This window comes from Artemia sp. Qi Xiang Cuo, chromosome 11 (assembly GCF_049724085.1).
Source record: "Artemia sp. Qi Xiang Cuo chromosome 11, ASM4972408v1, whole genome shotgun sequence".
NCBI lineage: Eukaryota > Metazoa > Arthropoda > Branchiopoda > Anostraca > Artemiidae > Artemia > Artemia sp. Qi Xiang Cuo.
Window position 1 is genome coordinate 70,320,954 of NC_142804.1, and position 27,500 is coordinate 70,348,453.

Below are 27,500 nucleotides of genomic sequence, written 5' to 3' on the forward strand. Positions count from 1 at the left end.
GTCAAACAGTTCGTGGTAACGAACTGTAAGAAAGGAGCGACCCGGCTCAATGGTAACCGAAACTCTAAAATACGAAATTTTTGTACCAATAGACACATCAAAAGAATCAGATTTTAATTCTGATTTTAAAAATATAATTTTCATCAAGTTTAATCTTACCCATCAAAAGTTACGCGCCTGAGAAAATTTGGCTGATTTTCGAAAAAAGGAGGAAAGACCCCCTAAAAACTATAGAACCTTAATGAAATTCACACCATCATATTCAGCGTATCAGATAACCCTACTGCAGAGGTTTCAAGCTCCTATCTACAAAAATGTGTCATTTTGGATTTTTTGTCAGAAGAAAGATCACGGGTGCGTGTTTATTTGTTTGTTTTTTTTCCCAGGGGTAATCGTATTGACCCAATGGTCCTAGAATATCGTAAGAGGGCTCATTGGAACGGAAATTAAAAGTTCTAGTTCCCTTTAATGTAACCAAAAAAAATGGAGGGCAACTAGGCCCCCTCCCACGCTCATTATTTTCTCAAAGTCACCCAATTAAAATTTTGAGATAGCCATTGTGTTTAGCATAGTCGAAAATCCAATAAATATGTCTTTTACGATGACTTAATCCCCCACAGTTCCCAGGGGAAGGGCTGCAAGTTATGAACTTTGCCCATTGCTTACATATTGTATTGGTTATTGGGAAGTATACAGACATTTTCAGGAAGAATTTTTTTCTGGTGGGGGGGGAAGGGGCTGGAGGAGGGGGTTGCTCGGGAGAATCTTTCCGTGGAGGATGTTTCTTTGGGGTAAGGGACATTTATATGAAGGGGGCGCCGGATTTCCAAGCACTATTTAAAAAACGATCAGAAATTAAATTAAAAAAACAAGTACTTTCAACTGAAAGTAAGAAGCAACATTAGAACTTAAAATGAACAGAAATTATTACGTATATGAGGGGGTTCTCCCCCAAGTCAATACTTCGCTCTTTACGCTGCAGTTTTTTTTAGTCCTTTCAAAAGAGCTATCTATTCTAATTAAACGGCCTTTGTGATTCAGGGGTTTGTGAATTAAATTTTTTTTTAACTTTTAACGTAAAGAGCGTGGTATTGACTAAGGGGAGAACCTCATCATATAGGTAATAACATATACGTAATAAAAAAAAACAAGCGATACGGCTCAATAGTAAGCGAAACTTTTAAAAACGGAACTTTGATGTCAATAAATGTATCGAAAGAATGGGCTTATTACGCTGATTCTAAATATATGAATTTGATTAAGTTTAGTATTACTCATCAAAGGCTACGAGCCTCAGAAAACTTACCTGAATTTTTAAAGAGGGGGGAAACATCCCCTTAAATTGAAAAATTTTTAACGAAAATCACACCGTCAGATTCAGAGTATCAGAAAACCCTATAACATAGGTTTCAAGCTCATATCTGCAAAAATCTGCAACTTTGTATTTTTTGCCAGAAGAAAAATATACGAATATAGAAGTTCGTTACGTAAGTTAATTCGTAAATTACGTCAGAACCAAATTTAGAGACAGCCATTTAGCAAAAGAAAAGTAAAATTTTTATGCAAATTTTGTTTACTTATTCAATGACGGTTAGCCAAAATAAAAGCTGCATTAACTAAAAAACGATCAGAAATTAAATAAAAAAAACAAGTTTTTTAAACTGAAAGTAAGGAGCGACATTAAAACTTAAAACGAACAGAAATTATTCCGTATATGAAAGGGGCTGTCCCCTTCTCAACGCCTCGCTCTTTACCCTACAGTTTGACTCTGTCTCACAACTTTATTTTTTAAAACAATAAAAAACTTTAGCGTAAAGAGTGAGGCGTCGAGGAGGGGACATCCCCTTTCATATACGGACTAATTTCTGTTCGTTTTAAGTTTTAATGTCGCTCCTTACTTTCAGTTTAAAAAACTTGTTTTTTTTATTTCTATAGTAAAGGCCATACGGCTCCAATGTTTTATTATTTATTTTTTCTCCCAGGGGTACTTTATATGGAAATGGTTGTCATATAAACTTCAAAGGTGTCTCATTCAATTGAAAGTTGAAAGTTCTAGTTTGCAGTGAATTTTGTTCGTTTCAAGCTTGACTTGCGTATTCAATTTAAGTTTCATGTGTTTTAAACTTCATTTATTCATACACATTAATATCTATTGTATGTTTGTTTGTATTAAAAGAGGTTAAAGTCTGGAGGTTTAAGTGGTTGTAAAAACGAGGTTGTAAGAAAAGGTTAAAGTCTGTATTAAAAGAGATCAACGATAAAAAACAGCTTGAACCTCGTGTACTAATTCTTGAAGTTAAAACACAAAAGCTTTACTTTAAGACATTCAAGTAGCAGAGATAATATACCACATTCCACATAATATACAACATAGCACCACATTCCAAACTATAAGCCCAACGACTAATTCAATTAAATTAAATAAAATTTCAATTAAACCCCAAACAGGAAGATATATAGGAAAATACCACACATTATAGAAAAGAAGAACCACATTCCAAATTATTAGCCCAACAACCCAAATTTAATTCTAACACTTAACCTAAGACGTTAAAATAAGACAAATTAATATTATCATAAGAATAAACAACTTTGCAAAAAAACTTTATCAAGAAAAATATAGTCAATTCAAGAAAAATGACTAAATCCAATACATCACCAGTCTCGACCCCCCCCCCCCAGCAACTAAAAGATATACGAAGATTAAATCCAGAACCCCAATTAGAAAATTTTATATCTAAAAAAGAACAAAGAGATTTCCACTAAGGATTGGTCAGATACCCTGAAAAAAGTTTTGCCAGTCTACTCAATAAAGTTTCACTGAAAATAGCCTAAACATTCCATTAACTGTGATTGATGCTTAGTTCACTGTATTTTGAATCCTAAAATACATTTCTCAGATAACACTATCTGACACTTAACCAGCGAGAACCATTCCGAAGCTAAAATGTGGCACACATTGCATCTACATAAATGCTTTGCATGACGTCATATCATTTTTAATAATGACGTCATGATAGATTTAAACACTATATTTTCTGTCACAGAGCTTTAGTTTTTAATTAGAGACATAAGTGTCATCTAAACTTAGAATGCTCTTTAGATACCTGTTAACTTTTCAGTCGCACCAAGTATTCATCTTCAAACTTTAGATAGTATTTATGGATATTCAAATATAGATATTACGAACGATGGAAGGTAAAACAAATAGGAATTATTCTAAGACAGTAAAATATTATCTATATGAATGTTTTGGCTTTATGTCTACAAGCAGTTATCTGCAAATAAAAGCACAAATAAATAAAAACAACGATTTCAAGAAAAAGCTTATAATTGAAAAGACGAACAACAATTCTAGAATAACCGTTACAAGGAAACTTAATAGAAATGCTGTCCAATATTCCTGGAAGTGACAATTCTGAATTATTTTAAATTTTAACAAAAAAAATAAAGCTTTTCTTTTTGAAATATTGAGCAAATTTGAAAATTAAAACTAGTAAAACATATATAAAAATACCACACATTATGGAATAGAAGCACCACATTCCAAATTATTAGCCCAACGACCCAAATTTAATTCTAACACTACACCTAAGACGTTAAAAAGAAACCAAAAAAAATTAACATTAGCGTAAGGCATAACGCAAGGAATTTGCGTAAGGCATTAAGCAACATAGCGTAAGGCATTAGCGTAAGGAATTACAGAAAGTAAACTTAAAGAAAATTACAGAAAGTACTTCGACTTACAGAAATTAGATATTTAGATATCTACTAAATATCTAATTACAAACAGAACACCCAAGTTAAAGAAAATTCAACCTTTAACAAAGAAAATGCAAAGTCATAACAGAGAAACTTATATCAACAAACACGTCTTGAACCCAAATTTTAAAGATAAATCCCCCATAATTTCCCATTAAGTATCCAAAAGCCACTTACAGATACACGAAGATTACATTCAAAACCACAATTAGAAAATTCTAGATCAAAAAAATAAAAGGGAGTAACTCTTCAAAGAGTTTGACTTCAATCTTTATATGCGCACACTCGCCTCCAGTAAAATCTATTTGTCCTAAAAAGAAATCAAAATTTTATTTTGTTTTTTTATATCAAATAAAAATTTGATTTTGTATAATACTATATACCATTTAATTTCTGATCGTTTATTATATAATGCTGGGAAATTCGGCACCCCCTTCACAGAAATGTCCCTTCTCCCAAGGAAAAATCCTCCATTTGAACATTCTCTCAAGTCAACCCCTCCTCCTCTCCTCCCCCCCCCCCCCAAAGAACCACCTGAAAACAAAACCATACATACCAATAACCAAAATAATATTTAAAAAATTGACAAAGTTAATAGCTTGCAGCCCGTCCTCCGAAAACTATTGGGAATTAAGTTATCCTCAAAGACACATTTAATAATTTTTCGGCTATGATGACCAAAATAGCTATATCCCTCTTCTTAATCCTTCCCCCACCAGGTGCTTTCTGTACAGAAAAACTATTTAGAATGTTAAATAACCACTATTTCATTCAAGCAATAGGAGAAGCTCTAAAAATTACGTACACACCCTTAAGCCTTGGTTGAAGCATGTACTCAACACAGAAATCGTTATAACATTTTTGACCATGCTTAGCACAATGGCTATCTACAACTTTTGTTTGGGTGACTTTGGGAAAAATGAGACGGGGAGGATGGCAAGCTATCCTATGATGTTCTTGAACACATCAATATGGCCTTAGATCGTGTATTTTTCATTTAAATGAACCCACTGACAGTATTCCATATAGGTTGATAGATAGTATCACATATAAGAAAAAAACAAAAAATAACAACAAATAAAAACGTATCCATGATCTTTCTTCTTTCAAAAATACAATAGTCCAGGTTTTCGCAGATAGATGCTTGAGAAATCTAGAGCAGCGTTTTATGTCCCGCTGAATCTCAAGGTATGATTTTCATTAAGATTCTATTACAGTCAGGGGTTGTTTCCCCTTTTTTTTCGAATTTAAGGCAAATTTTTTCAGGTCCAAAACTTTTGATGGGTAAGACTAAACTTGATGAAACTTATATATTTAAATTCCGCATAAAAATCCGATTCTTTATGTATCTACTGGTATTAAAATTCCATTTTGTAAAGTTTCGGTTACTATTGAGCGGGGTCGCTCCTTACTTAAAGTTTGTTACAACGAACTGTTTGAAAATACGGAGCTATTTATTTTTGCCAAGAGAAAGATCACGGATGAGTGTTTGTTTAGTTTTTTGTTGTTGTTTTTTTCCTGGGTTGATCGTATCGATCAAGTAGTCCTAGAATATTGTGAGAGGGCTCTTTCAAGGATTCTAGTGCCTCTTTTAAGTGACCAAAGAGATTGGAGGGCAACTAGGCCACAACGAAGCTAGGCAATAAATGATCACTTTCACCAAAAAAAAGACTTGACTTACTTGACTTAAGACTCCTGCTGAGGGTTCGGCGTAGAGAACGATGATACCAGGCACCTCCAGGTTGCCACATGGCTCGCCAGACTCGCAGCTTCTTCCAACGGGATGTAGCCTTGGGAGATGAATTCATGGACTTTATATTTTCATGTAGTGAGGGGAGGTATCTTCCAGACCCCTCCCCCACAAAAAAAGAAAAAAAGTATAAAAAAACGTATAGAGAAACGCAAACCATAAATACTAGAAATAAAAGACGAACCAAAACTTGAAACCATAAACCCACACACAATATTTAAAACAAAATATATAAACTCGAGCCTCACACACTAAAACATGAACAAAACATAAAACATAAACATAAAACAACAAAACATTTGTTGATTTGCATATTCAATTTAAGTTTCAGGTGTTTTAAAATTTATTTATTCATACGCATTAATATCTATAGTATGTCTGTTTGTATTAAAAGAGATTAAAGTTTGAAAGTTAAAGTGGTTGTAAAAACTAGGTGATAAAAAAAGGTTATAGTCTGTATGAAAAGAGATCAACGATAAAAAACAGCTTGAGCCTCGTGTACTAATTCTTGAAGTTAAAACACAAAAGCTTTACTCTAAGACATTCAAGAGCAGAGACAATATATACAAAAATTAAACCCCAAACATGAAGACATATAGGAAAATTCCACACATTACAGAAAAGAAGAATCACATTCCAAATTATTAGCCCCACTACCCAAATTTAATTATAACACTAAACCTAAGACGTTAAAATAAGAAAAAATTAATATTAGCATAAGACATAACACCCTTGCACAAAAACTTTATCTAGACACATATAGTTAAATTCAACAAAAATGACTAAAGTCAATACATATAAATTCTCGACCCCCCCCCCCCAGCAACTATAAGATATATGAAGATTAAATCCAGAACCCCAATTAGAAGATATTAGATCTAAAAAAGAAAATGGAGTAAATCCCCAAATATTATTACTTCAATCCTTATATGCGCACATGTGTCTCCAGCACAAAATATTGATCCTAAGAAAAAAGGAAACATCCTCCATTGAAAGATTCTCTCAAGTAACCCCCACCTCCTACCCGCCCCCCCCCAAGAAAAAACCCTTCTGAAAAAGACTCTATACTTCCAAATAACCAATATTATATGTAAACAATGGGCAAAGTTCATAACTTGCAGCCCTTCCCCCGAGAACTGTGGGGAATTAAGTCATCCTCAAAAACATATTTATTAAATTTTAGGCTATGCTGAACAAAATAGCTATGTCCATCCTCCTATCCCCTCCCCCACCAGAGAAATTCCCTCCTGAAAAAGTCTGTATACTTACCAATAACCGATACTATGTGTAAACAATGGGCAAAGTTCATAACTTGCAGCCCTTATCCCGAGAACTGTGGGGAATTAAGTCATCCTCAAAGACATATTTATTAAATTTTTGACTATGCTGAGCAAAATAGCTATCTCCAAATTTTGATTGGGTGAATTTGGGGAAAAATGAGCCTAGTAGGGGGCCAAGCTGCTCTCTAATTTTCTTGGGCAATTAAAAAAGGCACTAGAACTTTTAATTTCCATTTGAATGAGCCCTTTGACGGTATTCTAGGACTGCTGGATGGATAGTATCACCCCTGGGAAAAAAACAAAAAATAACAACAAATAACCACGCATCCGTGATCTTTCTTCTGGCAAAAATACAAAATTCCAGATTTTTGCAGATAGGAGCTTGAGACATCTACGGTAGCGTTTTATGTTACGCTGAATCTCACGGTTTGATTTTCATTAAGATTCTATTACTTTCGGGGGTTGTTTCCCCTTTTTTCGAAAATAAGGCAAATTTTTTCAGATCCAAAACTTTTGAAGGATTAGACCAAACTTGATGAAACTTATATATTTGAAATGGGCATAAACATCCAATTCTTTATGTATCTAATGTTATTAAAATTCCATTTTTTAAAGTTTCGGTTACTATTGAGCGGGGTCGCTCCTTACTTAAAGTTTGTTACCACGAACGGTTTGAAAATATGGAACTTTTTATTTTTGCCAGGAGAAAGATCACGGATGTGTGTTTGTTTAGTTTTTTTTTTTTGTTTTTTTCCAGGGTTGATCGTATCGATCAAGTAGTCCTAGAATATTGTGAGAGGGCTCATTCGAGAATTCTAGTGCCTCTTTTAAGCGACCAAAGAGATTGGAGGGCCACTATGCCACAACTAAGCTAGGCAACAAATGATCACTTTCACCAAAAAAAAAGACTTGACTTGCTTGACTTGAGGCGTCTGCTGAGGGTTTGGCGTAGAGAACGATGATACCAGGCACCTCCAGGTTGCCACATCGCTTGCCAGGCTCGCAGCTTCTTCCACCAGGAAGTGTCCTTGAGTGATAGATTCATGTACTTTGTTTTTTCATCTAGTAGGGGGAGGCATCTACTTGACCGCTCCCTCAAGAAAGAAGAAAAAAGTTTAAAAAAACATATAAAAAAACGCGAACCACAAACACTAGATTCAAAAGATGAACCAAAATTTGAAAACATAAACTCACAAACAATATTTAAAACAAAATATATAAACTCGAGCCTCGCACACTAAAACATGAAACATAACGTAAATAATTCAATACAAAACTTTGACCCATTAAACATTGAATGAAGCGCGAGAGAAAACAGCTAAAATCAGTGGCAACGCTATTGCTTTGCCTATAGTAAAGGCCATACGGCTCCAAAATTTTATTATTTATTTTTTCGTCCTACCCTCCCCCCCCACAAGAAAAAATACCTCCTGAAAACATCTCCATACTTCCCAATAACCAATAGTATATGTAAACAATGGGCAAAGTTCATAACTTGCAGCCCTTCCTCCGAGAACTGTGGTGAATTAAGTCATCCTCAAAGACATATTTATTAAATTTTTGACTATGCTGAGCAAAATAGCTATCTCCAAATTTTGATTGGGTGAATTCGGGGTAAAATGAGCCTTGGAGGGGACCTAGTTGCTCTCCAATTTTCTTGGGCACTTAAAAAGGGCACTAGAGCTTTTAATTTCCATTTGAATGAGCCCATTAACGGTATTCTAGGACTGCTGGATGGAAAGTATCACCCCTGGGAAAAAAAAAAAAATAACAACAAATAAACACGCTTCCGTGATCTTACTTATTGCAAAAACAACAAAGTCATTAAACTTGAAGATAGGAGCTTGAAACTTCTAATTAAGCGTTTTCAGTTACATTGAAACCCACGGTTTGATTTTAATCCGTCTTATACTACATTCAGGGGGTGTTTCCCCTTTTTTTCGAAAATAAGGCAAATTTTTTCAGGTCCAAAACTTTTGATGGGAAAGACTAAACTTGATGAAACTTATATATTTAAAATCAGCATAAAGATCCAATTATTTACGTATCTACTGGTATTAAAATTCCATTTTTTAAAGTTTTGGTTACTACTGAGCGGGGTTACTCCTTACTTACAGTTTGTTACCACGAACTGTTTGAAAATATGGCATTTTTTATTTTTGCCAAGAGAAAGATCACGGATGTGTATTTGTTTAGTTTTCTGTTGTTGTTCTTTTCCAGGTTTGATCGTATCTATCAAGTAGTCCTAGAATATTGTGAGAGGGCTCTTTCTAGAATTCTAGTGCCTCTTTTAAGCGACCAAAGAGATTGGAGGGCAACTATGCCACAACGAAGCTAGGCAACAAATGATCACTTTCACCAAAAAAAAGATTTGACTTACTTGACTTGAGGCTCCTGCTGAGGGTTCGGCGTAAAGAATGATGATACCAGGCGCCTCCAGGTTGCCATATCGCTTGCCAGGCTCGCAGCTTCTTACACCGGGATGTGGACTTGGGTGAAGAATTCATGAAATTTGTATTGTCATCTATTGGGGGGAGGCATCCTCTTGACCCCTCCCCCACAAAAAAAGAAAAAAGTATAAAAAAACGTATAAAAAACGCAAACCATAAATACTAGAAATTAAAGACCAACCTAAATATGAAGCCATAAGCCCAGACAAAATATTTAAAACAAAATATATAAACTCGAGCCTCAAATACTAAAACATGAAACCTAACGTAAATAATTCAATACAAAACTTTGACCCACTAAACATTGAATGAAGCGCGAGATAAAACAGCTACAATCAGTGGCAACACTAATGCTTTGTCTATAGTAAAGGCTATACGGTTCTAATTTTTTGTTATTAATTTTTCCTCCCAGAGGTACCTCATACGGAAGAGGTTGTCGTATTAACTTCAAAGGGGTCTAAATCAAATGAAAATTGAAAGTTCTTCCTTGCAGTGATTTCTGTTCGTTTCAAGCTTGATTTGCATATTCAATTTAAGTTTCATGTGTTTTAAAATTAATTTATTCATACCACACATTATAGAATAGAAGCATCACATTCCAAATTATTAGCCCAACGACCCAAATTTATTTCTAACACTTTTTTTATTATTTTTATTTTTGTATAATACTATATAATTTATTTTTGGATACTACTATATACTATTTAATTTCTGATCGTTTTTTAAATAATGCTGGGAAATTCGGCACCCCCTTCATAGAAATGTCCCTTCCCCCAAGGAAACATCCTCCATGGAAAGATTCTCTGAAGTAACCCCCTCCTCCTACCCTCCCCCCCACAAGAAAATGTCTCTATACTTTCTACTAACTACGGTTATATGTAAACCCTGGGCATAATTCATAATTTGCAGCCCTTCCCCCGATAACTCAAGGAACATAAGTCATCATCAAAGCCGCTTTTGATGAGTTTTAGTCTATGTTGAGCAAAATATCTAAATTTTTATTCGGCGAATTTGTGAAAACTTTACCTTGGGAGGGAGCTAGGTTGCCGTTAAATTTTCTTTGGCACTTAAAAAAGTCAATAGAACTTTTAATTTCCATTTGAATGAGCCCTTTAACGGTATTCTAGGACTGCTGGATGGATATGATCAACCCTGGGAAAAAAACAAAAAATAACAAACCATAAACACGCATCCGTGATTTTTTTTCAGGCAAAATACAAAAGTTCTCAATTTAGAAGAAAAAAGCCTGAGATATCTACACTGGCAGCTTATGTTCCACTGAATCTCGAGGTTTGATTTTCATTAAGATTTTACTAATTTCAGGGGTTGTTTCGCCTTTTTTTTCGAAAATAAGGCAACTTTTTTCAGGTCCAAAACTGTTGATGGGTAAGATTAAACTTGACGAAACTTAAATATTTAAAATCAGCATTAAGATCCGGTGCTTTATGTAACTACTGGTATTAAATTTCTATTTTTTAATATTTCTGTTACTATTGAGTGGGGTCTCTCCTTACTTACAGTTTGTTATAACGAACTGTTTGAAAATATGGAATTTGTTTTTTTGCCAAGAGAAAGATCACGGATGTGTGTTTGTTTAGTTTTTTGTTGTTGTTGTTTTCCCGGTTTGAACGTATCAATCAACTAGTCCTAGAATATTGTGAGAGGGCTCTTTCGAGAATTCTAGTGCCTCTTTTGAACAACCAAAGAGATTGGAGGGCAACTATGCCACAACTAAGCTAGGCAAAAATGATCACTTTCATAAAAAAAAAGACTTGACTTACTTGACTTGAGGCTCCCGCTGAGGGTTTGGCGTAAAGAATGATGATACCAGGCACCTCCAGGTTGCCATATCGGTTGCCAGGCTCGCAGCTCCTTACGCCGTGATATGTCCTTGGGTGATCAATTTTTTGAATCAGTATATTAATCTAGTGGGGGGGAGGCATTATCTTGACCTTTATCCAACAAAAAAAGAAAAAAGTATAAAAAAACGTATAAAAAACGCATACAAAAAACATTAGGTATAAAAGACGAAACAAAGAATTATAAATAAAGACCACACACAATATTTAAATAAAAAGATATAAACTCGATCCTCAAACACGAAAACAAGAAACATAACGTAAATAATTCAATACAAAACTTTGACCCACTAAACATTGAATGAAGCGCGAGAGAAAACAGCTAAAATCAGTGGCAACGCTATTGCTTTGCCTATAGTAAAGGCCATACGGCTCCAATATTTTATTCTTTATTTTTTCTCCCAGAGGTACTTCATATACAAGGGGTCGTCGTATAAACTTCAAACGGGTTTCATTCAATTGAAAATTGAAAGTTCTTGTTTGTAGTGATTTTTGTTCGTTTCAAGCTTGATTTGCATATTCAATTTAAGTTTCCTGCGTTTTAAAATTAATTTAAACATGCCACACATTATAGAATAGAATCACCACATTCCAAATTATTAGCCCAGCGACTCAAATTTATTTCTAACACTAAACCAAAGAATTTAAAATAGGAAAAATTAATATGATAAAAAGAAATACCACCCTTGCACAATGGCTTATTCTTTGAAAATTTTGTTAAATACACCAAAAATTAATACGGCCACAACCGAACCAGTCTCACTCCCCCCCCCAGCACATAAAAGATATACATAGACTTAATCCAGAACCCTAATTAGAAAATTATTTATATTAATAATAAAATTTATTAGATCACCAAATATTATGACTTCAATCCTTACATGTGCACATATGCCTCCAACAAAAAATATTGATCCTAAGAAAAAAATAAAAAAACAATTTTTTATTTCAGTCACAAAAAAACTAGGTCAAATGCAAAGCACGAAATCCTTTACAACACTTGAAAATATCTTTATGAAGGACATATTTATTTTTTATAAAAAAGAAAATGAAATGGCTAGTTTGAAAAGTCATTCCTAAGGATATGATGCACGCTATTATTTGACTCAAATAACAAAGATGTTAGGAACCAATGAAAATACTTAAATACAAATCCTAAAAATATAGGCCCCACCTATTCAACTTGAAAATAAATTCAAGGAATTTTATTTTGACCAAGTATATTTCTGTAACACCAGTGATTACTACATACCAACAAAGAGATTTCCACTAAGGATTGGTCAGATACCCTGAAAAAAGTTTTGCCAATCTAATCAATAAAGTTTCATTGAAAATAGCATAAACATTCCATTACCTGAAATCGATGCTTAGTTCACTGTATTTTGAATCCTCAAATCCATTTCTCCGGGAACACTATCTGACACTTCACCAGTGAGAACCATCCTGAAACTAGAATATGGCAAACATTGCATCTATATAAATGCTTTGTATGACGTCATATCATTTTTTATAATGCCGTCATGATAGATTTAACCACTCGATTTCCTGTCGCCGTGCTTTAGTTTTTAATTTGAAAAATAAGCGCCATCTAAGTTTAGAAGGTTCTCTAAATAGCTTTTATCTTTTCTGTCGCACCAAGTATTCATCTCCAAACTTTAGATATTGTTTATGGATATTCAAGTCAAGATATTACGAAAGAAGGAAGGTACAAAAAATAGGAATTTTTCTAAAACAGTGAAATATTATCTATGTGTATGTTTTGGCTTTATGTCTACAAGCCGATATCCGCAAAGAAAAGCACAAATAAATAAAAATAACACTTGCAATAAAATACTTACAATTTAAAAGACAAAAAACAATTCTACAATCACCATTTCAAGAAAATTTAAAAAGAGTACTGGCCAATATTCCTTGAAGTGGAGATTCTGAATCATTTTAATTTTTAACCAAAAAAGTAAAGTTTTTCTTTGTGAAAGATTGAGCAAATTTGGAAATTAAAACTAGCAAAATATATATAAAAATAACGCAATTTTTCGAACAGAAGCACCACATTCTAAATTATTAGCCCAACGACCCAAATTTAATTCTAACACTACACCTAAGACGTTAAAAAGAAACCAAAAAAAAATTAATATTAGCGTAAGGTATAGCGTAAGGAATTTGCGTAAGGCATTAAGCAACATAGCGTAAGGCATTAGCGTAAGGAATTACAGAAAGTAAACTTAAAGAAAATTACTTCGACTTACAGAAAGTACTTCGACTTACAGAAAGTAGATATCTAGATATCTACTAAATATCTAATTACAAACAGAACACCCAAGCTAAAGAAAATTCAACCTTCAACAAAGAAAATGCAAAGTCATAACAGTGGAACTTATATCAACAAACACGTCTTGAACCCCAATTATAAAGAAAAATCCCCCATAATTTCCCATTAAGTATCCGAAAGCCACTTACAGATACACGAAGATTACATCTAAAACCTCAATCAGAAAATTCTATATCAAAAAAATAAAATGGAGTAAATCCTCAACGAGTATGACTTCAATCTTTATATGCGCACATTCGCCTCCAGTAAAATATATTGATCCTAAAAAGAAATCAAAATTTTATTTTGTTTTTTTATATCAAATAAAAATTTGATTTTGTATAATACTATATACTATTTCATTTTTGATCGTTTATTAAATAATGCTGGGAAATTCGGCACCCCTTTCATAGAAATGTCCCTTCCCCCAAGGAAAAATCCTCCATGTAAAGATTCTCTCAAGTAACCCCCTCCTCCTACCCTCCCCCCACCAGAAAAAGTCCCTCCAGAAAACATCTCCATACTTCCCAATAACAAAAAGTATATTTAAACAATGGGCAAAGTTCATAGCTTGCAGCCCTTCCCCCGAGAACTATGGGGAATTAAGTCATCCTCAAAGACATATTTATTAAATATTCGGCTATGCTGAACAAAATAACTATAACCCTCCTCCTACCCCCTCCCCCACCAGAAAAAATCCCTCCTGAAAAAGTATGTATACTTCCCAATAACCAATACTATATTTAAACAATTGGCAAAGTTCATAACTTTCAGCCCTTCCACCGAGAACTGGAGGGAATTAAGTCATCCTCAAAGACATATTTATTAAGTTTTTGACCATGCTGAGGAAAATAGCTATCTCCAAATTTTGATTGGGTGTATTTGGAGAAAAATGAGCCTGGGAGGGGGCCAAGTTGCCCTCCAATTTTCTTGGGCAGTTCAAAGGGCCGCTAGAACTTGTAATTTCCAATCGAATGAGCCCTCTAACGGTTTTCTAGGACTGCTGGATGGATAGGATCACCCCTGGGAAAAAAACAAAAAATAACAACAAATAAACAGGCATCCGTGATCTTTCTTCTTTCAAAAAAACAAAACTCCACGTATTTGTAGATAGGAGCTTGAGAAAATTAGAGCAGCATTTTATGTACCGTTGACTTTCAAGTTAGGATTTTCATAAAGACTCTATTACTTTAAGGGTTGTTTAACCTTCTTTTTCGAATTTAAAATAAATTTTTTCAGGTCCAAAACTTTTGATGGGTACGACTAAACTTGATGAAACTTATATATTTAAAATCAGCATAAAATTCCGATTCTTTATGTATCTACTGGTATTAAAATTCCATTTTGTAAAGTTTCGGTTACTATTGAGCGGGGTCGCTCCTTACTTATAGTTTGTTATCACGAACTGTTTGAAAATATGGAACTTTTTATTTTTGCCAGGAGAAATATCACAGAGGAGTGTTTGTTTAGTTTTTTGTTGTTGTTTTTTTCCTGGGTTGATCGTGTCAACCATATAGTACTAGAATTATATGAGTGGAATCTTTCAAGAAACACACCGTCTCTTTTAAGTGGCATATAGGATTGAGGGACAACCATACCACAAATGAGCTAAGTAACAAGCGATCGCTTTTACCAAAAAAAAAAGACTCGACTTAACTGACTTGAGACTACTGCTGAGGGTTCGTCGTAGAGAACGATGATACCAGGCACCTCCAGGTTGCCAGATCGCTTGCCAGGCTCACAGCTTCTTCCACCAGGATGTGGCCTTGGGAGATGAATTCATGGACTTTATATTTTCATGTAGTGAGGGGAGGTATCCTCTTGACCCCTCCCCCACAAAAAAAGAAAAAAAGTATAAAAAAACGTATAGAAAAACGCAAACCATAAATACTAGAAATAAAAGACGAACCAAAATTTGAAACCATAAACCCACACACAATATTAAAAAAAAAATATATAAACTCGAGCCTCACACACTAAAACATGAACAAAACATAAAACATAAACATAAAACAACAAAACATTTGTTGATTTGCATATTCAATTTAAGTTTCATGCGTTTTAAAATTTATTTATTCATACGCATTAATATCTATTCCATGTTTGTTTGTATTAAAAGAGGTTAAAGTATGGAGGTTAAAGTGGTTGTAAAAACGAGGTTGTAAGAAAAGGTTAAAGTCTGTATTAAAACACATGAATGATAAAAAACAGCTTGCATCTCGCTTACAATTCTTGAAGTTAAAACACAAAAACTTTACTCTAAGACATTCAAGATCAGAAAAAATATACAAAAAAATTAAACCCCAAACAGGAAGATATATAAGAAAATACCAAACATTACAGAAAAGAAGAACCACATTCCAAATTATTAGCCCAATGACCCAAATTTAATTCTAACATTAAACCTAAGACGTTAAATTAAGACGAATTATTATTATTATAAGACATAACACCCTAGCAAAAAAACTTTTTCAAGACACCTATAGTCAATTCAAGAAAAATGACTAAAGCCCCTCCATACACATTCTCAACCCCCCCCCCCAGCAACTAAAAGATATACGAAGATTAAATCCAGAACCCCAATTAGAAAATTTTATATCTAAAAAATAAAATGGATTAAATCACCAAATATTATGACTTCAATACTTATTTGCGCACTTGTGCCTCCAGAAAAAAATATTGATCCTTAGAAAAAAGGAAACATCCTCCATTGAAAGATTCTCTCAAGTACCCCTCGCCGCCTCCCCGCCCCCCCCCAAAAAAAATCCCTTCGGAAAACGTCTCTATACTTCCAAATAACCAATATTATATGTAAACAATGGGCAAAGTTCATAACTTGCAGCCCTTCCCCCGAGAACTGTGGTGAATTATGTCCTCTACATAAACATATTTAATTAAATTTCGGATATGCTAAACAACAAATCTAGATTCCTCCTCCTACCACCTCCCCCACCAGAGAAAATCTCGCCATAAAAATTCACTTTGATTCCCCGTTACCTATACAATGTGAGAACAATGGGCAAAGTTCATAACTTGCAGCCCTTATCCCGAGAACTGTGGGGAATTAAGTCATCCTCAAAGACATATTTATTAAATTTTTGACTATGCTGAGCAAAATAGCTATCTCCAAATTTTGATTGGGTGAATTTGGGGGAAAATGAGCCTAGTAGGGGGCCAAGCTGCTCTCTAATTTTTTTGGAGAAATTCTAGAGCTTTTAATTTCTATTCGAATGAGCCGTTTGACGGTATTCTAGGACTGCTGGATGGATAGAATCACCCCTAGGAAAAAAATAAAAAATAGCAACAAATAAACACGCATCCGTGATCTTTCTTCTGGCAAAAATACAAAATTCCACATTTTTGCAGATAGGAGCTTGAGACATCTACTGTAGCGTTTTATGTTGCGCTGAATCTCACGGTTTGATTTTCATTCTGATTCTATAACTTTCAGGGGTTGTTTTCCCTTTTTTCAAAAATGAGGCAAATTTTTTCAGGTCCAAAAGTTTTAACGGGAAAGACTAAATTGATGAAACTTATATATTTAAAATTAGCATAAACATCCAATTATTCTGGTATCAAAAATCGATTTTTTAAAGTTTCGGTTACTATTGAGCGGGGTCGCTCCTTACTTAAAGTTTGTTACCACGAACTGTTTGAAAATATGGAACTTTTTATTTTTGCCAGGAGAAAGATCACGGATGTGTGTTTGTTTAGTTTTTTTTTTTGTTGTTTTTTTCCAGGGTTGATCGTATCGATCAAGTAGCCCTAGAATATTGTGAGAGGGCTCTTTCAAGAATTATATGGCCTCTTTTAAGCGGCCTAAGATATTAGGGGGCAAACAGGTCACAACTGAACTAGGTAACAAATAATCACTTTCACCAAAAAAAAAGACTTGACTTACTTGACTTGAGGCTTCTGCTGAGGGTTTGGCATAGAGAACGATGATACCAGGCACCTCCAGGTTGCCATATCGCTTGCCAGGCTAGCAGCTTCTTCCACCTAGATGTCGCATTTGGTGATAGATTCTTAGATTTTGTTTTTTTGTGTAGTGGGGGTAGGTACCTACTTGTCGCCTCCTTCAAGAAAGAAGAAAAAAACTTAAAAAAACGTATAAAAAAACGCGCACCGTTAACTCCAATTTCAAAAGAGGAACCTCAATTTAAAACAATAAACCCACAAACAATATTTAAAACAAAATATATAAACTCGAGCCTCGCACACTAAAACATGAAACCCACCGTGAATAATTCAATACAATGCAAAACTTTGACTCATTAAACATTGAATGAAGCGTGATAAAAAACAACTAAAAGAAGTGGCAGTGCTGTTGCTTTGTCTAACAGTTCGTGGTAACGAACTGCAATTAAGTAGCGACCCGGCTCAATGGTAACCGAAACTCTAAAATACGAAATTTTTGTACCAATAGACACATCAAAAGAATCAGATTTTAATTCTGATTTTAAATATATAAGTGTCATCAAGTTTAATCTTACCCATCAAAAATTACGCGCCTGAGAAAATTTGGCTGATTTTCGAAAAAAGGGGGAAAGACCCCCTAAAAATTATAGAACCTTAATGAAATTCACACCATCATATTCGGCGTATCAGATAACCCTACTACAGAGGTTTCAAGCTCCTATCTACAAAAATGTGGAATTTTGCATTTTTTGCCAGAAGAAAGATCACGGGTGCGTGTTTATTTGTTTGTTTTTTTTTCCCAGGGGTAATCGTATTGACCCAGTGGTCCTAGAATATCGTAAGAGGGCTCATTGGAACGGAAATTAAAAGTTCTAGTGCCCTTTAATGTAATCAAAAAAAATGGAGGGCAACTAGGCCCCCTCCCACGCTCATTATTTTCTCAAAGTCACCCAATTAAAATTTTGAGATAGCCATTGTGTTTAGCATAGTCGAAAATCCAATAAATATGTCTTTTACGATGACTTAATCCCCCACAGTTCCCAGGGGAAGGGCTGCAAGTTATGAACTTTGCCCAATGCTTACATATTGTATTGGTTATTGGGAAGTATACAGACATTTTCAGGAAGAATTTTTTTCTGGTGGGGGGGGGACGGGGCTGGAGGAGGGGGTTGCTCGGGAGAATCTTTCCGTGGAGGATGTTTCTTTGGGGTAAGGGACATTTCTACGAAGGGGGCGCCGGATTTCCAAGCACTATTTAAAAAACGATCAGAAATTAAATTAAAAAAAAACAAGTACTTTCAACTGAAAGTAAGAAGCAACATTAGAACTTAAAATGAACAGAAATTATTACGTATATGAGGGGGTTCTCCCCCAAGTCAATACTTCGCTCTTTACGCTGCAGTTTTTTTTAGTCCTTTCAAAAGAGCTATCTATTCTAATTAAACGGCCTTTGTGATTCAGGGGTTTGTGAATTAATTTTTTTTTTAACTTTTAACGTAAAGAGTGTGGTATTGACTAAGGGGAGAACCCCATCATATAGGTAATAACATATACGTAATAAAAAAAAACAAGCGATACGGCTCAATAGTAAGCGAAACTTTTAAAAACGGAACTTTGATGTCAATAAATGTATCGAAAGAATGGGCTTATTACGCTGATTCTAAATATATGAATTTGATTAAGTTTAGTATTACTCATCAAAGGCTACGAGCCTCAGAAAACTTACCTGAATTTTTAAAGAGGGGGGAAACATCCCCTTAAATTGAAAAATTTTTAATGAAAATCACACCGTAAGATTCAGAGTATCAGAAAACCCTATAACATAGGTTTCAAGCTCATATCTGCAAAAATCTGCAACTTTGTATTTTTTGCCATAAGAAAAATATACGATTATAGAAGTTCGTTACGTAAGTTAATTTGAAAATTACGTCAGAACTAAATTTAGAGACAGGCATTTAGCAAAAAATAAGTTAAATTTTTATGCAAATTTTGTTTACTTATTCAATGACGGTTAGCCAAAATAAAAGCTGCATTAACTAAAAAACGATCAGAAATTAAATAAAAAAAACAAGTTTTTTTAATTTAAAGTAAGAAGCGACCTTAAAACTTAAAACGAACAGAAATTATTCCTTATATGAAAGGGGCTGTCCCCTTCTCAACGCCTCGCTCTTTACCCTAAAGTTTGACTCTGTCTCACAACTTTATTTTTTAAAACAATAAAAAACTTTAGCGTAAAGAGTGAGGCGTCGAGGAGGGGACATCCCCTTTCATATACGGAATAATTTCTGTTCGTTTTAAGTTTTAATGTCGCTCCTTACTTTCAGTTTAAAAAACTTGTTTTTTTTATTTCTATAGTAAAGGCCATACGGCTCCAATGTTTTATTATTTATTTTTTATACCAGGGATACTTTATATTGAAGTGGTTGTCGTATAAACTTAAAAGATGTTTCATTCGAATCAAAGCTGAAAGGCCTAGGTTGCAGTGAATTTTGTTCGTTTCAAGCTTGATTTGCGTATTCAATTTAATTTTCATTTGATTTAAAGTTTATTTATTCATACACATTAATATCTATTGAATGTTTGTATGTATTAAAAGAGGTTAAATTCTGGAGGTTAAAGTGGTTGTAAAAACGAGGTTGTAAGAAAAGGTTAAAGTCTGTATTAAAAGAGATCAACGATAAAAACAGCTTGAATCTCGTGTACTAATTCTTGAAGTTAAAACACAAAAGCTTTACTCTAAGACATTCAAGTAGCAGAGATAATATACCACATTCCACATAATATACCACATAGCACCACATTCAAACTATAAGCCCAACGACCCAAATTTAATTTGGGTTTAAATTCAACACTTAACCTAAGACGTTAAAATAAGACAAATTAATATTAGCATAAGACATAACACCCTTGCACAAAAACTTTTTCTAGAAACATATAGTTCAATTCAACATAAATGACTAAAGCCACTCCATACAAATTCTCAACCCCCCCCCAGCAACTATAAGATATGCAAAGATTAAAACCAGAAGCCCAGTTAAAAGATTTTAGATCTAAAACATATAATGGAGTAAATCACGGAAAATTATTACTTCAATCCTTATCTGAGCATATTTGACTCCAGTACAAAATATTGATCATAAGAAAAATGAAAACATACTCCACTGAAAGATTCTCTCCCGTAACCCCCTCCTCCTACCCTCCCTCCGACAAAAAAAATCCCTTCTGAAAACGTCTCTATAATTCCCAATAACCAAAATTATATGTAAACAATGGGCAAAGTTCATAACTTGCAGCCCTTCCTCCGAGAACTGTGGGGAATTAAGTCATCCTCAAAGACATATTTATTAAATTTTAGCATATGCTCAACAAAATAGCTAGCTCCATCCTCCTCCTACCTCACCCCCCCGAGAAAATCCCTCCTGAACAATCCTGTATACTTTCCCATAACAGATAATATATATAAATAAAGGGTAAAGTTCTTAACTTGCAGCCCTTCCCCCTAGAGCTGTGGGGAATTAAGTCATCCTCAAAGACATATTTATTCAATTTTTGACTATGCTGAGCAAAATAGCTATCTCCAAATTTTGATTGGGTGAATTTGGGAAAAAATGAGCCAGGGAGGGGGCTAGGCTGCCATTCAATTTTCTTGGGCAATTAAAAAGGGCACTAGAACTTTTAATTTCCATTTGAATGAGCCCTTTAATGGTATTCTAGGACTGCTGGATGGATAGGATCACCCCAAGGAAAACAACAAAAATAACAACAAATAAACACCAATCCGTGATCTTTCTTCTGGCAAAAATACAAAAGTCCACAATTTTGCAGATAGGAGCTTGAGACATCTACAGTAGCATTTTATGTTACGCTGAATCTCACGGTTTGATTTTCATTAAGATTCTATTACTCTCAGGGGTTGTTTCCCCTTTTTTTTGAAAATCAGGCAACTTTTTTCAGGTCCAAAACTTTTGATGGGTAAGACTAAACTTGATGAAACTTATATATTTAAAATCAGCATAAAGATCAAATTCTTTATGCAATTACTAGTATTAAATTCTCATTTTTTAATATTTCGGATATTTTTAAATGGATTTACACCTTATTTTCTTCTTGTTATAAAGAGATTCTTTAAAATGTTGCATTTTTTATTTTTGCCCGTAGTAAGATCACGTAGGTATTGGAGTGTAGTTTTTTGTGGTGGTTTTTTTCCAGGGTTAATATTGTTAATCAAATAGTCTGAGAATATTGTGCTAGGACTGTTTCTAGAATTCTAGTGATTCTTCTAAGCGACCAAAAAGATTGGAGAGCAACTATGCCACAACTAAGCTAGGCAACAAATGATCACTTTCACCAAAAAAAAAGACTTGACTTACTTGACTTGAGGCTCCTAATGAGGGTTCGGCGTAGAGAATGATGATACCAGGCGCCTCCAGGTTGCCATATCGCTTGCCAGACTCGCAGCTTCTTCCACCGGGATGTGGCCTTGGGTGATGAATTCATGGAATTTGTATTTTCATCTATTGGGGGGGAGGTATCCTCTTGACCCCTCCCCTACAAATAAAGAAAAAGGTATGAAAAAATGTATAAAAAACGCAAACCATAAATACTAGAAATTAAAAACGAACCTAAATTTGAAACCATAAGCCCAAAAACAATACTTAAAACAAAATATATAAGCTCTAGTCTCGGACTAGAAAAAAAGAAACCTAACGTAAATAATTCTATAAAAGACTTTGACCCATTAAATATTTAATGAAGTGCGAGAAAAAACAGGTAAAATTTTTGGAAACGCTATTGCTTTGCCTATAATAAAGGCCTTACGGCTCCAATGTTTTATTATTTATTTTTTCGTCCTACCCTCCCCCCCCCCCCACAAGAACCAATATCACATAAAAAAATGTGTATACTTACAAATACCAAAAATTATATTTAAAAAATTTCCAAAGGTATAAACTTTCAATCCTCTCACCTACAACACTAGTCAATCATGTCATCGTCGCAAACGAATTTATTAAGTTTTAGACTATGTTGAGCAAAATAGCTATGTCTAAATTTTGATTGGGTGAATTCGGGGTAAAATAAGCCTTGGAGGTGGCCAAGTTGCCCTCCAATTTTTTTGGTCAGTTAAAAAGAGCTCTAGAACTTTTAATTTCTATTCGAATGAGCCCTCTAACGGTATTCTAGGACTGCTGGATGGATAGGATCACCCCTGGGAAGAAAAAAAAATAACAACAAATAAACACGCATCCGTGATCTTTCTTCTGGCAAAAATACAAAATTGCACATTTTTGCAGATAGGAGCTTGAGACATCTACATTAGGATTTTCTGTTACGCTGAATCTCACGGTTTGATTTTCATTAAGATTCTATTACTTTCAGGGGTTGTTTTCCCTTTTTTTTCGAAAATAAGGCAACTTTTTTCAGGTCCAAAAGTTTTGATGGGTAAGACTAAACTTGATGAAACGTATATTTTCAAAATCATCATAAACATCCAATTATTTATGTATCTAATGTTATTGAAAATCCATTTTTTAAAGTTTCGTTTACTATTGAGCAGGGTTGCTCCTTACTTAAAGTTTGTTACCACGAACTGTTTGAAAATATGGAATTTTTTATTTTTTCCAAGAGAAAGATCACGGATATGTGTTTGTTTAGTTTTCTGTTGTTGTTTTTTTCCAGGTTTAATAGTATTGATCAAGTAGTCCTAAGATAATGTGATAGGACTCTTTCGAGAAGCCTAGCGCCTCTTCTAAGTGACCAAAGAGATTAGAGGGCAACTATGCAATAACGAAGGTAGGCAACAAATGATCACTTTCACCAAAAAAAGACTTGACTTACTTCACTTGAGGCTCCTGCTGAGGGTTCGGCGAAGAGAATGATGATACCAGGTGCCTCCAGGTTGCCATATCACTTACCAGGCTAACAGCTTCTTCCACCGGGATGTGCCCTTGGGTGATGAATTCATAGAATTTATATTTTCATCTAGTGGGGGGAGGCAACCTCTTGACCCCTCCCCCACAAAAAAAGAAAAAAGTATAAAAAAAAGCGTATAAAAAACGCAAACCATAAATACTAGAAATTAAAGACCAACCTAAATTTGAAACCATAAACCCACACACAATATTTAAAACAAAATATATAAACTCGAGCCTCACAAACTAAAACATGAAACCTAACTTAAATAATTCAATACACAACTTTGACCCATTAAACAGTGAATGAAGCACGAGAGAAAACAGCTAAAATCTGTGGCATCGCTATTGCTTTGCCTATAGTAAAGGCCAAACGGTTCCAATGTTTTTTAATTTTTTTTACCTCTCAGGGGTACCTTATATAGAAATTGTTGTCACATTAACTTCAAATGGGTCTTTTTAAATTGAAAATTTACAGTTCTAGCTTGCAGTGATTTTTGTTCGTTTCAAGCTTGATTTGCATCTTCAAGTCTAGTTTTCTGCGTTTTAAAATTAATTTATTCATACCAAACATTATAGAATAAAAGCACCACATTCCAAATTATTAGCCCAACGACCCAAATTTATTTCTAACACTTTTTTTTATTATTTTTATTTTTGTATAATACTATATAATTTATTTTTGGATACTACTATATACTATTTAATTTCTGATCGTTTTTTAAATAATGCTGGGAAATTCGGCACCCCCTTCATAGAAATGTCCCTTCCCCCAAGGACACATCCTACATGGAAAGATTCTCTGAAGTACCGTCCTTCTCCGCCCCTCCCCCCTCCACAAGAAAAAATCCCTCCTGAAAACATCTGTATACTTCCCAATAACCAATATTATATGTGGCAAAGTTCATAACTTGCAGCCCTTCCCCCGAGAACTGTGGGGAATTAAGTCATCCTCAAGACATATTTATTAAATTTTTGACTATGCTGAGCAAAATAGCTATCTCCAAATTTTGATTGGGTGAATTTGGGAAAAAAGGAGCTTAGGAGGGAGCTAGGTTGCCGTCAAATTTTCTTGGGCACTTAAAAAGGGCACTAGAACTTTTAATTTCCATTTGAATGAGCCCTTTAACGGTATTCTAGGACTGCTGGATTGATAGGATCACCCCTGGGAAAAAAACAAAAAATAACAACAAATAAACACGCATCCGTGATTTTATTTCAGGCAAAATACAAAATTTCACATTTTAGAAGAAAAAAGCTTGAGATATCCACAATGGCGGTTCATGTTCGACTGAATCTAACAGTTTGATTCTCATTAATATTCTATTAATTTCAGGGGTTGTTTCCCCTTTTTTTTGAAAATAAGGATAATTTTTTCAGGTCAAAAACTGTTGATGGGTATCACTAAAATTGATGAAAATTATATATTTAAAATCAGCATAAAGATTCGGTGCTTTATGTAACTACTGGTATTAAATTTCCATTTTTTAATATTTCTGCTACTATTGAGTGGGGTCTCTCCTTACTTACAGTTTGTTACAACGAACTGTTCGAAAATATGGAATTTGTTTTTTTGCCAAGAGAAAGATCACGGATATGTGTTTGTATGGTTTTTTGTTGTTGTTTTTTTCCCAATGGTATTGTATGAATCGACGAGCCCTATAATAGTTTGACAGGGCTCATTAGAAAAGTAGAGTGCCTCTTTAGAGCCAAAGAGATTTTAAAGTAACTATGCCACAACAAAAAAAGGCAACAAATGATTATTTTGACAAAAAAATAGATTTGAATTAATTGGCTAGAGGCTCTTGTTGAGGGTTTAGCGTAAAGAATGATGAGACCAGGCGCATCCAGGTTGCAATATTACTTACCAGGCTTGCACCTTCTTTTTACGGGACATAACCTTGGGTGATGAATTCAGGAACTTTGTATATTAATCTAGTAGGGGGAGGTATCTTCTTGATCCTTCTTCACCAAAAAAAGAAGAAAATATAAAAAAACGTATAAAAAACGTAAACAATATATAATAGAAATCAAAGACGAACATTAATATTAAACAAAAAGCCCACACACAATATTTAAAAAAAAATATATAAAATCGAGCCTCAAACACAAAAACATGAAACATAACGTAAATCATTCAATACAAAACTTTGACCCACTAAACATTGAATGAAGCGCGAGAGAAAACAGCTAAAATCAGTAGCAACGCTATTGCTTTGCCTATAGTAAAGGCCATACGGCTCCAATGTTTTATTATTTATTTTTTCTCCCAGAGGTACTACATATAGAAGGGGTCGTATTATAAACTTCAAAGGGGTCTCATTTAATTGAAAATTGAAAGTTCTTGTTTGTAGTGATTTTTGTTCGTTTCAAGCTTGATTTGCATATTCACTTTAAGTTTCCTGCGTTTTAAAATTAATTTAAACATGCCACACATTATAGAATAGAAGCACCACATTCCAAATTATTAACCCAGCGACCCAAATTTAATTCTAAGACTAAACCTAAGACGTTAAAATAAGACAAATTAATATTAGCATAAGACATAACACCCTTGCACAAAAACTTTATCTAGACACATATAGTCCAATTCAACAAAAATGACTAAAGCTCATACATACAAATTCTCCCCCCCCCCCAGCAACTAAAAGATATACGAAGATTAAATCCAGAACCCCGATTAGAAAATTTTAGATCTAAAAAAGAAAATGGAGTAAATCCCAAAATATTATTACTTCAATCCTTATATGCGCACATGTACCTCCATCACAAAATATTGATCCTAAGAAAAAAATAAAAAAATTTATTTTTTATTTCAGTCGCAAAAAAACTATGTCAAATGCAACTCACGAACTCCTTCCCAACACTTGCAAATACCTTTATGAAGGGTAAATTTATTTTTTATAGAAAACAAAATGAAATGGACAGTTTGAAAAGTCATTCCTAAGGATATGATGCACATTATTATTTGACCCAAATAACAAAAATGTTAAGAGCCAATGAAAATACTTAAAAACGAATCTTAAAAATATAGGCCCCACCTATTTAACTTGAAAAATAAATCAAGGAATTTTATTTTGACTAAGTATATTTATGTAACACCAGTTATTAGTACATACTAACAAAGAGATTTCCCCTAAGGATTGGTCAGATACCCTGAAAAAAGTTTTGTCAATCTACTCAATCATCGAAAACAGCATAAAAATTCAAGTGCCTGTGATTAACATTCTGTTCACTTTATTTAGTGTCACAAATTCTTTTTCTTCGAGAGCAAAATAAGATTCTTAACCAGCCAAAACCATTCTGAAGCTAGGACGGGGTAAACAAAGCTTTTGCGCAACGGCTTTGTATGATGTTATATCATTTTTTATAATGACTTCATTATAGGTTTAACCACTCTATTTTCTGTTACAGTGCTTTTGTTTTTAATTGGAAAAATAAGCGCCATCTAAATTTAAAATATCCACTAGATGGCTGTTAACTTTTGATTCGCATCAAGTATTCATCTTCAAATTTTAGATAGTATTTATGTATATTTAAATATAGATATTACGAACGATGAAAGCTAAAACAAATAGGAATTATTCAAAGACAGTGAAATATTATCTATGTGTATATTTTGGCTTTATGTCTACAAGCAGTTATCCGCAAAGAAAAGCACAAATAAATAAAAATAACACTTGCAATAAAATACTTACAATTTAAAAGACAAAAAACAATTCAAGAATCACCATTTCAAGGAAATTTAATAAAAGTACTGGTCAATATTCCTTGAAGTGGCGATTCTGAATTATTTTAATTTTTAACCAAAAAAATAAAGTTTTTCTTTTTGAAATATTGAGCAAATTTGAAAATTAAAACTAGTAAAACATATATAAAAATACCACACATTATGGAATAGAAGCACCACATTCCAAATTATTAGCCCAACGACCCAAATTTAATTCTAACATTACACCTAAGACGTTTAAAAGAAACCAAAAAAAATTAACATGAATAAAGCAAAGACTTGGAATAAGGCGTTAAGCAACATAGAATAAGGAATTAAAAAAAGTGCACTTACAGGAGGTTACAGTATGTACTTCGACTTACAGAAAGTAGATACCTAGATATATAATAGATATCTAATTACAAACAGAACACCCAAGTTAAAGAAAATTCAACCTTTAACAAAGAAAATGCAGAACCATAACAGAGAAACTTATATCAACAAACACTTCTTTAACCAAAAATATGAAGAAAAATCCCCCATAATTCCCCATTT

At 33.9% G+C, this 27,500-nt stretch overlaps 1 long non-coding RNA gene across 1 annotated transcript in view; it reads right to left on the minus strand.

The window, feature by feature from the left end:
- Positions 1-9,224: 9,224 nt before the first annotated feature.
- Positions 9,225-27,500, minus strand: part of LOC148947294 (uncharacterized) — a 137,431-nt gene continuing 119,155 nt past the window's right edge. Inside the window, exons 3-4 of the long non-coding RNA XR_016142400.1 lie at positions 12,456-12,550; positions 9,225-9,344 (exon numbers count right to left, since the gene is read on the minus strand). This is a non-coding gene — a long non-coding RNA (uncharacterized LOC148947294). The remainder of the gene's footprint in view (positions 9,345-12,455; positions 12,551-27,500) is intronic.